This window comes from Octodon degus, unplaced genomic scaffold, assembly GCF_000260255.1.
Source record: "Octodon degus isolate 3935 unplaced genomic scaffold, OctDeg1.0 scaffold00106, whole genome shotgun sequence".
NCBI classification, from domain to species: Eukaryota; Metazoa; Chordata; class Mammalia; order Rodentia; family Octodontidae; genus Octodon; species Octodon degus.
The window spans coordinates 9,063,156-9,076,087 of record NW_004524682.1 but is presented as its reverse complement, the minus strand read 5'-3'; positions in this window follow the sequence as shown (position 1 = coordinate 9,076,087).

Here is a 12,932-nt window from a genome sequence, read left to right as displayed (position 1 = left end):
CAATTAACCACTAAGAAGAATATATGCAGTGTATTATTTGTTGAAACTGTACTTCCGATTTGATTTGAAACTGTCTCATTGCTATTTGTTTATCAATAATACTTTGAAAAAAAACAAATGTAGACTTTGAAATGTCTTAGCAAAACTTCTTGTAAGCTGTATTTCTGAAGCAGAATTTAAGCTTATTAATGCTAACATGGGCATCTTCATGCTGCTTTCTGCTATTCTACACAGGATGGAAGTCACCTTGAAAGTTTTATGTGAAACAAGATGGTCTGGTCTTGCAAATGTGAGGCCATCTCTTTTCTCACTATGATTTATCCTAATTATCTTTTAATTGGGTGTTTGAACAAGGTGTCACAGGCATGCTCATTTCTGAAAATTCAACTCATTTAAGGCTTCACTAATTACATTGTCCTTCAAGACTTTTCAGGGAAATTTCTTTTATTTACACATCCTGACACACCAGAAAAGAAAAACAATGAGAGCAAAACAAGACAAATACCAGATGAATCTATATCGATATCGATATAGATATAGATATAGATTTAGATTTAGATATAGATATAGATAATTACATATTTCATCCAGATGTAGAGCTATATTGTCTACAAGAACTCCAAATGCCAAACCTGTTACCTTATTATCTAGCTTTAATTCCCACTAGAATTTCTATGCTACTATGCTAGCCTATTTATTTTTCCCTTTTCTCTTAAAATGTTAGAGAACAATGTGCTCTTGAAGAAAGGCCATTGACAATGAAGACAAATTAATACTAGCACCAATCCAGCTATATGGTTTACTAAAGATTCAAGAATTAAGGAGAGTATGCTCTTTACATATTATTTTATAATTCTGGAGCTCAAAATATAAATTTCATTAAAATAATAATTTTGTACAATTTTTAAAAAATGGTTGTTAAAGATTAATTCAGCTAACTTTTGTAAAAGATATTAAAACTTATATTATACTATTATAATTCAATAGAAAATATGAGGAAAAATGAATGTATATCTTGTTTCTTCAATTGATGGGACAAAATTTTATGTTCACTAAAATTTATTAATTGATAGACCAAATACTTATTTTAAATAAAAATTATTTTACTTGGGTATGGTGACTAAGACAGTAACCTTAGTACTTGGCAGGCTAAGGCAGATGGAAGGCCTCAAGTTCAGAGCTAGTCAGGACTGCATAGCAGGTACAAGCCCAGTTTGAACTACATAGTGAGACTCTGCCTCAAAAAACCAAAATCATAACAAAAAAAGGACAATTTCTTTTTTATTTTTAAAGAGAATACAAGACTGGGCATGGTGATGCGCACCTGTAACCCCAGCACTTGGGAGGCTGTAAACAAGAGAATCACTACAAATCCGATCTAGTGGTGAGACCACGATCACCCTGTAGACTCTTCTTTAAAAAATACCAAAAAAACCTACAAAATATTATTAAAGCAGAAAAAATTATAAATGATACATATTTCCACTAACCAAATAATATGGATTTGGCAGTATTTGGTGTATTGCACAGTGTTATCTTCAAAATAGTTTTTCCTATTACCAGACATATGCATGAAAAATTAGGAGAAGAAAAAATAAGTAATTAGGAAGAGAGAAAGGAAAAAGAATTGAAAAAAGAAAACAAATCTAACTAGGTATTAACTACTCCTTTCCAAGACCAGCAGAAATCCACAGCACAGTTGAACAACTCATCCTGCATACATGAATAGCTATATATCTCTGTCCCTCTCCTCTTCTTTTCCCCAAATCAGTAATTCTCTCCTTTTGAACAGGTTAAGTCCTTTACCCCAGTGTCTATTGTACCCTTCAGATTTCATTTGCTTTTTCATATTCTCACACTAAGGATGCAATAGAATGTTTACACATGTGCAACTGATTTATTTCACTTAAGATGATCATTTCTAGTTGCATCCATTTACTGATTAAAGCCTCAAATTTATCTCTTTTGCGGTGGTGTATTGGGGATTGAATTGAGCATTTACACTTGCCAGGCAAGTGCTTATGCCACTGAGTTATCACCCCAGCCCCTCAAATTTTTAATTTTCTATAGCTGAGCAATACTCCATTGTGTAAAATTATCACATCTTCTTTACCCATTCCTCACTCTATGGGCATATGCATTGCTTATAAGATTTAGCTATGACAAATTGTGCTGCTATAAATATGGGTGCACACAAATTGTTGGGGCATGATGTTTTTAATTCGTTTGGAAAAATACTCATGAGGAGAATAGCTGGCTTGAATGGGAACTTCAATCGTAGCTGTTTGAGGAATCTCCACGGTGATTTCCATAGTGGTTGTAGCAGCCTGCACTCCCAACAGTGGAGGAGAGTTCATTTTTCTTCACTGCCCCTCCAAAGTTTGTTATTTGTGGATTTCTTTTCTTTTCTTTCTTTCTTTCTTTCTTTCTTTCTTTCTTTCTTTCTTTCTTTCTTTTCTTTCTTTTTGTTTTGTGGAACTGGGGATTGAACTCAGACCCTTACGCTTGCCAGGAAAGCGCTTATTCCACTGAGCCATCTCTCCGGCCCCATGGATTTCTTGATGATAGCCATTCTTTCTGGGACACTCATTCATAATAAAAACTCTACAGAAATTGATATGTATGGCCTACATCTCAACCTGTTAAAAGCCATCTATGAAAAACAAACAGCCAATACCATATTAATGGACAAAATCTTAAAGCCTTCACTTTAAAATCAGGAACAAGACAAGGATGTCCACTGTCTCCATTCATGTTCTATGTAGTTCTGGAAGCATTATCAAGGGCAATTAGACAAGAAGATATAAAAGGAATGATGTTTGGAAAGGAAGAAGTGAAGTTATCATTATTTGCACATGATATGATGCAGTACATAAAAGACCCCAAAACTCCACTAAGAGACTTGTAGATTCAACCTAATTTAGTAATGTAACAGGATCTAAAGAAAACACTAGAAAATCATTAGAATTTTCTCACATAAAAAAATGAATTCATGGTGCCCGGGAGATGGCTCAGTAGAATAAGCACTTCCCTGGAAAGTGCAAAGGCCTGAGTTCAATCTCCAGTTCCCCCCAAAAACAAACAAACAAAAATGAATTCATTAAGAGAGAAATTAGGGAAAACACACCTTTCAAAATAATATCCAAATATTGAAATACTTAGGAATCAATTTCACAAAGGAAATAAAATTCTTGCATAGTGAAAATTAACATTACTTTGAGAAAAGAGACCAGAGAGGATTTATGAAAATGGAAGGATAGGAAGAACCAATGCTGTAAAAATGACCATGCTCTCAAAATTGTTATACAGAGTCAACGTAATACCACTTAGAATACCATTTAGAATGCCTCACAGAGCTGGAGAAAATATTCCTAAAATCCATCTGGAACCAGAAGAGAACTGAGCATCAAAAGCATTCCTAGGCAACAAAGAAAAGGCAAGATACATCACAACCTCTGACCTGAAATTATACTATAAAACTACAGTGATAAGATCAGCATGATACTGGCATAAGGACAGATCTGAGTAACAGTGGATCAGATTACAAAGTGCAGACACAACTGCAAACACATTCAGCCATCTTATCTTTGAAAAGGAACCAAACATGTTCACTGGAAGAAACAGCCTCTTTAACAAATGGAATGTTTAAAATAGTCCATGTCTATCACCATACACTAAACAACTTAGCGTCAAAATGGGTCAAAGATTTAAACAGAAAAACTAAATCTCCTGTAGGAAAATGTAGGCAGAAATGTTAAAAACATAGGGCAGGTAAGAGTTCATGAACACAATCCAAGATACAGAGCAAATAGTTCAAAGAATCAACAACTGGGATCTCATCTTTTTGAAACACTTTTGCACTTCTAAAGAAATATCCAAAAGAGTAAAAAGAAAACCTATGAATTGGTGAAAAATAAAGGTGACTCTTCCTCTGACAAAGGTCTTCTATCTAGAAAGTATAAAGAATTTAAAAAAATCAGACCTTCCAAATTCAAAGACCCAATTAAAAAAAAGGGCATCCGAGATGAATGTACCCTTTTCAGAGGAATACAAATTACAAATAAATATATGAAAAAAACGTTCAACATCATTGGAAAAAAAGCACATTAAACAACACTGAGAATTTATCTTGACCCCAAAAGGAGAATTTTAATGGTTAAAAAACACAAAGCAGGCCAGCCTGATAGTTCAGTGGACTAAAGCACCTGCTTAGTTAGTGCTCAAAGGCCAGTTTCAATCCCTGGAATGCCATGCCAGCCCCACCCACACGGTGCACTGAGATGGCAACTGAGACAGGGCATGGTGGTGTCCCTGCAGACCCCGTACTAAATGGAAAAAAAAGAAAGAAAAAAGAAACACAAAGACAATAAAAATCAGAATTAAGAACTAAGTTAAGGATAGATTTTTAAAAATTAGGACTGGAAATCCCATTCAAACCAGCTATACCCGTACTGGGAATTTTCCCAGAGGAACAGAAAACATCATATCATAGTAATATGTGTGCACCTATGTTTACAGTAGCACAATTTGTGATAGTCAAATCTTGGAAATAACCAAAATGCCCAACACCTGAGGAATGGATGAAAAAGTTGTGGTATTTTTATACAATAGAGTATTACTGTCATAAAGAAAGATAAACTTGGGGCCAGAGAGATGGCTCAGGGGAATAAGTGCTTCCCTGGCAAGCGCAAGGACCTGAGTTCAATTCTTAGTTCTGGAAAAAAAAATTATGATGATATTTGGGGGTCGGGGAGATGGCTCAGTGGAATAAGCGCTTCCTTGGCAAGCGCAAGAGCCTGAGTTCAATCCCTGGTTCTGCAAAAAAATAAAATAAAAATAAAAATAAATAAAAATAAAAATGAAAAGAAAGATAAACTCAAAGCCTTTGTATTTAAGTGGATTCCACTTGAAGATATACTCATAAGTGAAATAAACCAGACCCACACGTGTAAATATTGTATAGTCTTCCTAGTGTAAGAATGCAAAAGAAGAAATTATATATATATATATATTATAATTATATTATTTAAATTATATACATATATTATAATTATATATATATATATATATATATATGGAAAATACTCCAATAGTAAACAGTGCTCATTCAAAAATATTTCACAGATATTTTTATGGAAAAGAACAGATGACAGAGTTGGAGATAAGAAGTTTAGTTAATCAGTCCAGTTACTGAGAGTTCAGTGAGAATTGCTAGATATTTTAAGGTTGAGAGGATGCATTATATTTAAAAAGAAAGTAAAAAGCTCCATACACAGGAAATCCTAGGTATTTAGACCCTAGAGAATGTAAGGATAGTGATTAAGAAAAGGAAGATCACACAGGCTAGAGAAACGATCCTGTTAATTTGTGCAGCTGAGTGTGAAGTTTATACTAAGCACAATTTGTAAATTAAAAAATCAAAGCAGGAAATGGTGAGATTAAAGTCACTCTTTCATTTCTTATTGAGGCACTTGCTCCATTTAGAAAAGTAAACAAAGAGCGCAAGATCCGCTGCAGATCCACCACCACTAATGAAAGTACTTACGTAGGTTAAACATGATGGAAATGGGCTCTGAAATTGAGAAAAGTAAACAAATTCCAGGGACATGTTAAAATCATAATCCAGAAGACTTGGAAGTCAATTAAATGCAAGTGGAAATTCCAATTTTTGCTAACAAGTGGATACATACATTATCAGCTTTGTTTTCTCACCCACCTATCTCATTTTATGTGCTAATTGCAGATATCATTTGAAAATAATTAAAATTCATTGTGTGCAATCTAAAAGCAGAGATATGCACACAAAAATCAATAAAAAAGAACAGAAGGAAAACCCTACCTCCACTCTTTCTCAGGGCACAAGGCACAGCACTCACTGTGCTCTGTGGAATGGGTGTGCCCCGAGTGATACACTAATCATTTCTGAGTCTTAAAGATCAATATCCCATTATTTTCCAGTAATCACATGTCTTTCCATTTTCTTTTTCTACTATTTTTATTGTAACTGCTTTATAATCTCACTGGGATTTCCAAGCTTTCTCTCTATGCTTTAACTTTGATCTGTTTACTACAACTTGATACAAATTTCACTATTTCTTTTCTTTCTAGGATCTTGTGGCCCATCATTTCAAAAGTGGGTGCTCCTGTTTTTAAAGTTCTAGAGTGACAGATAAATGGCTGCATCAGAAATCTTTTCTTAGCTTTGCTGTAGGCAGGCTGCATTCATCCTCACAGTATAAGGAGATTCTTCTGCAGCATGTGCAATAAGAAAGTTTAAGTACTATAGCCACAGAAATACAGCATGGCAGTCTGCTGCCTGAGTGGATCATCCAGTCAGATCTTTAATTACAGTAGGCTAATTAGATGGTAGGTTAATTACATGGTGGGCAAAAGCAAATACAACTCTGTCCTATAAAATTCAGTCTCTTCTCTCTAGAATTTAACAGATGGGTTAATTTTTGAAGAGATATATTAACCTTCTGGAATGAAGGTGATTAATGTTTACTTTGATTATGTCACAGACAACTATGACAACATCAAAGTAAATGAATTTAAACATTTTGCCAATAATCTAAAATCTTTGTGATTTCATCAAAAGGCATGCACTCTATCATGATGAAAGTTTTTTTTTTCTTTCCACTCTGATTGTTAGAATGCTTGGAAATAATTTTCCTCACCTTTGGCACTTTTTTAATGCACTTAGTGGAGGATCTACAGTGTCTCACTACACAGATCCAACTTGTAGTGATTCTCCGGTTTTCAGCCTCCCAAGTGCTGGGATTGCAGGCGCATGCCACTACTCCCAGTCTCAGTCCCATCTCAGTGCACCCTGGGGTTCGGGCTGGCACAGCATGCCAAGAATCAAACTCAGGTCCCTGCACCTGCCTTAGCAGGTGCTTTAATCTGCTGAACTACCTGGCAGGCCCTTGTAGTTGTTGTTCTTTAACCTGTATATATGACTTTTTGCCTCATCAATCAACATGAAGAAACAGAAGACTCCAAAGCTATAGTTATTGAGTGGTTGAAATCAGGCTGGAAAAATTGGTCTTTGTATTTATAATCTAGTATAATTTCCTGCAACATTATGTGGATATTAGGAATGATATTTATGTTACCTATAATTTTTTATACTGAAGAATGCTTACATTGTGGGTAGAAAAGTGTATAAAATGGAAATTCAAAAGAGATACAATTTAATATGACAGCTTGTTTAGAGTACATATATTAAGGTATAGAATAATTTCACAGGTATTTTCTGTAGATATTCACATTTAAGGAAAAACAAAATTATGCCACAAACACAAGGTAGGTAACAACATTAAAGCCAATTTACATTTTCAAAAATAACAGAAAATAATAATAAAAAAGCTCCAGTATCTCTGGTATGCTTAGAATTATTGATTTTATTCTCCCTTAATGTAACTTCAGCAAGATCTACACATTTTGTCCTATGCCATTTTGAGAGAGATTTTTTAGCTCTTAAGTAAAAGAGAATGTGCTTTCCTACTACGTTTTAAATTGAAAATAATAAATCTAACTCAATAATTTGGCATGTAAAAATATTTTAAATCCATGGATTCTTGTAAGTATGTATATAACATAGTCAAATTTAGAACAATAAAATTATGACTTCAAACACTTTGTTTTTAGTTTAAAGTCAGTACATTTTACAGTATCCAAAATTTTTCAAGCTTGAAACATTCCTTTAATTTCCTATAATTGAGTACTACATTATGATGTAAGATCTGAAAATATATCAAATGTAGTGCGCAAGCTCTCCAGTGACCATTTCCATAACTGTAATATACATTACTCTGGGGCTTATACCACTATTCCCTTTAATTTGATGAGTTTAATTAAATCAAATAGTGTTATAATCCTCAAGAGAGGAACAGTTCCACTTAGGATAACTCCATTAGAATTACTTGAAATATAAGCATTTTTATAGTGCACATTAAGAGATAGCTAAAAATGAAATGTAAAAAGTAAGCTTTCAAAGATAACGATAAATGCTACATTTTAAGATTTGCTAACTAAGAAAATGTGAAGAAAGTAAGTGGAGTAAACAATTATAAAAGTAGCTAATAAATGTGATATTAGATGTCCCCACAAAGTACTGTAACATCAAAATAAAATCTAGATCAAAGTCGAGCATATTTGCTTTGGAATAATATTATATTTTCAAGCACACTAACATTTTTATAACTTAGAGTAGAATAATTTTTCCTTAGTTTCTGCTCAGTGTTTTTGGTTCCACCCTTCATTTACTGCGAGCATTTATTAGATCCTGAAATTAATGGGAATCTGAATGTCACTGTGTTAAATATTAGTAATCTAGCTCAGATTCATTGTAACATGTTTGTATATCATTCAAATTTCTCAGATTGACTATTGCTGTAAGAGAACGGTGCGTTCTGCAAGAGTTCCGTGAAGAAAACGCTGGCTGGAGTACAAAGAAGCTGATGGTGACTGTCACAAGATTCAAAAGTGCTGCATGAGATCAATACTCTGCACCCATGTTCATTTTTTATATGAATGGACTCAGTTAAGTCAAGACAAAAAACCCGCAAGACTTAATTTAAGTTTTAAGTCTGACACATTTAAATTGTAATTCACTTGTAAAAAGTCAAAGTCAAAAACCATTGAGTTAACCATTTGTTAACGTGCTCTCGGTCCTTTAACAGAAGAATGACAGTAGAAATCCAGACTTGGGTATTTGATAGGGTTGTGGTAACTAGGCTGTTATGATCCCATGTTCTTTGCAATAGGTAATATTTACTTCTATTTCAAACTGTACATATATACATTCACACAAATATAATTATTATTATCTATATTAAGATATACACAAATTCCCAGAGATGATTTCCTCTCTGACCTATAAATGTACAGTAGCAATCTCTTGTCATCATGGTATAATTTAGATTAAAATTCCTCAGCTTTTTTTAAAGATAAAGATAAGCTCACCATTAATATTCAGCAACTTTTTTAAAGCAGGAAATATTTTCTGTTAAGCACAAGCATACAGGCAGTTGAGGATCAAGTTAAACAGTCCAGTCTTGGTAACTCTGTGACTTAGAGACCCAACTGCAAAATTTAAAAGAATTTTTTTTCTTTCAATGGGGCAGTGGATGTTCCCAAGTAGCTAAGTGCAAAGACCCTGAGATAAATCTTCAGTATACAAACAGACAAACAAACAAAACTAACCAAACAAACATGTAAACATAATTCTTATCATGATATATGAGAGAGAGAGAGAAAGAGAGAGAGAGAGAGAGAGAGAGAGAGAGAGAGAGAGAGAGAGAGAGAAACTAGCACAGTGTTTATACATCTGGAAATAACATTATCTTAATGCCAATGCTGCAAAAATATTTTCTCAGGTGTATTCCAAGACGTTTGTGTGACCACACCCCAACCTGAAACCAAACCCTAACATGAAACCTAACATGAACTCTAAACCTAAGTTGAACCCCACTCACAATTAATAATTTTCCTAATTTAAAACATATTTTACAAGGATACTTCTCTCCATGATATGAGTTACCTTTTGTGCAAGTAAAATGGTTCCTAATTTTGTGTATGACACATTGTCTTAATTGTGTTTTACTTGTTACTTAAACAAAACATCTGGCACCTCAAATTAAGGAAGTAAAGATGTATTTAGCTCACAGTTTGTGGAAGTTTCAGTCCATTATTAGCTGGCTCCAAGACATAGTGCCATGGCTTAGGGCAACTCTTCAAAGTGGCAGAAGACAGCAAAAGCAACAAGAACAGAACAGGGAGAGAAGGCTCTTTTCTTCTCTTATATTGTATATCCACTGTCTGCCTATGCCCACAGCACCTCCTTGCCCTCTTCTTCTGCCAGCTCAGGATATTTAAAAAGGACCCTGGACCCCTGCTGATTCATTTAGTTGAACATTTCAACCTCTCCAATTGACACAGTGAAAAACCTCCTAGGGAGGTAAGGACATGTCCTCATCACCCTAGCATGTGGAGCCACCCTGTTACTTGGTGAAGCTTCTAGATTCCACAGATTGACACAATGCATCAACTGTAACACGTGCAGCAGATTCACCACGGTTTTCTCAGAGGGCTTAAGAGGAAGAGGATCCATGAAAATGATGAGTTTTAGACAGTTTAGGAGAAAACTCTAGTTACTTAGGATTTTAATGATAAAAATTCACCAGCAGCTCTATCTATGAAACTTTAGAAAAGCAAGGTGGGAATGAGGAGGGAGGAATAATAATCATAATAAAAAAACAGTAAAAAAAAAAGGTGAAAGAGGAACAGGAGACTGAGGAAGAGGAAAATACTAAGAATGGGGTGCAGGATTGAAAGATGTATCCAGTACTTCACTTTGCCAAGTGAAGACCTAGTTCTTCCTGTAGCAGTTAATGCCCTTCTACAGCCAGTACACTTCCATTTCTGTTAGTTGCCTAGGAAACAGATCTTGTTACTTCTGTTTCTTAGAAACGGCTGATCATTGTGATATATATTTGGTCACTATGACGCTAATGATAAGAACCAAGCAATAGCTGCAAATGCATTGCTTGTGTATTTCCTGCTTGCTTATACCACATAACACCTAAACTACCAAGGATCAGGGACTGATATTTTTTTCTTGCATTCAGTACTGGGCAACGTTAAGTAAATCTGCCTCTAGTCATGGGTGATGTTTTGGTGTTTCTATTGGTCTTTGCACTACAATCTTGATACACCAGTGGGATTTAGGTAATTTTAAAATGTTCCTTCCAAATGCATAGATTTGATTCATTGTTGGATGCATTGAGAATTGCTCTGCTGACAAGGCATGTATGTGTGGCCTCAATCAATTGTCTTGATCATGCAATGAATCCTTAGTTTATAAGATGTCTCCGTGCTCATAGCAGATAAAAGGATGATTACTAGTGATTCTCACCACTTTGGAATTTAGTCATTCATGTGACCAGTAGCTCTCCTACACAAATTCTTATTTATTTGACTTGAGTATGAGAAATTTATATTAAGATAATTACTTCCAAATGACAATGTGCAAATTTTAGCTTATATTAGAATAATTTGACCCCGGGCCTGCTGTGCTGGCCCCGCACCCATAGAATGTGGAGATGGCAGTTGAGACTGGGCATGGTGGCACGCACCTGTAATAGCAAATCTTCTGAGGGTGTAAACAGGTGGATCATGAGTAGTGAGTCCAGTCTAGTAGTGAGACCCTGAATGCCCTGTAGACTCTTCCCTAAAATATAAAAATAAAAAGAATAATTAAAAAAAACTATAAACATAAATCACTAGGTTTCATTCCTAGAATTTATGACTCAACTAGATTTAGGGTAGAGCTCAACAATCAGCATTCCTAATGTGTTCTCAGATGAGGTTAATATTATTCATCTACAAAGCATGCTTTTAGAACTACTGGTCAAATTTGTATTTCAAACTTTAAAATGGCTACAAGTCACTTAAGGATCTTTTTTTATATACAAAATTTCAATGAGTAATTCTGGAATAAGATTTGTTGTTTTACATTTTAACAAATTCAGTAAATAATTTGTCTGCATTGATACACTATTTGTGAGGAAAAAATCATTAAAAATAAAAAGAAGAGCTCAAGAAGCCATCTTCAAATTACATAGTCTGGGGTGTGTAGTGTTCTATAGAACAATACCCATAAGTTACCGTCAGTCTTGCAGACAGAAAACAGTTGTATGTTAGAGATAGCTTATAAATTATACAATCAAGATTGCATTTTTTAGTAATTCCCAGATGTTGTATTTATGAGTTCCACATTATAATGTTGCTATGAATCACAGGTAGTGTATATGACACTGGTACATACCAGGAAGGTCCTCCCATCTTAATTTGTGTAAGTGCTCAATATGATGCACTGACAGGAACTAAAGTTCTCAGCCTTTAGCTAGCATAGTTGTACTGGAAAATGCTTCTAAAAATGTATTGTCAATCATTTTTGTATCTGTTTCATCCAGGAAATTTTTTTGAGTGTAATCCTTATCGATTTTACTACAGACTAAAAATTTCATAGCATCCAACATGTGAAACATTATTATGGCATTTTGACCTCTTCCAATCATTAGAAATTTTGATAGCTATTATAGCAATCAAATATTGGTAGTAAACAGCTTTTGGCAACAATGCAGACACATTTGTATTTTCTTTTTTTGGCATACTTAAATAGGATAATTATTATTTGATTTTGAAAGCACTGAGAAAATGAGGATAATAATAAAATATTTAAGAGAAAATAACACTTATTAATAAATTCACTAGAACTTGTATTTTGTTTTATTTTTTGTATTTTAAAAATTTACAATTCATTAAATATTTTAAATTAGGTAGAATGGCAATTTAAATTGTGTGTGTGATATAAATTACAATGTTGTGATGTGATGAAATATAGTTAATGTGATACCAGTTCTTTCCAAACCTTTGAAATAGTTGTTGTTAATTGTCTTTACTGTGTTAATAATATAAATTTTACTCATCAGTATTCCAGAGTCAGTAGAGGGTAAAGAAAAGAAAATAGAATTAACATGTGGATATAGATTTATACCAGCCCAATGGAGCTATAAACCTCAACCCCACATGGGTCAATGAACTAGCATTTAAAAGCATTACCAATAAAATAAAACTCATCATTCCAACTACATCTTTTTTTTCCTTTGTGTTTTTGGTATAGGGTCTCATTGTGCAGCTCAGACTCATAGTGATCCCCAGCACTGGGATTACATGTGTGTGACACTACGTCCTGACTCAGTGGAAGGCTCAATGTGCCCAGGGGCAGGGCAGGCACTGCATGTGGTGCTGGGATTGAAACCCTGTTTCGGCGCTTGCCTAAGCAGACTTTAAGTCCACTGAGCTACCCTGCCTGCCCCTTGAACTACATCTTGTAAATATTTTTTGAAAAAATTTAAACTGTGATA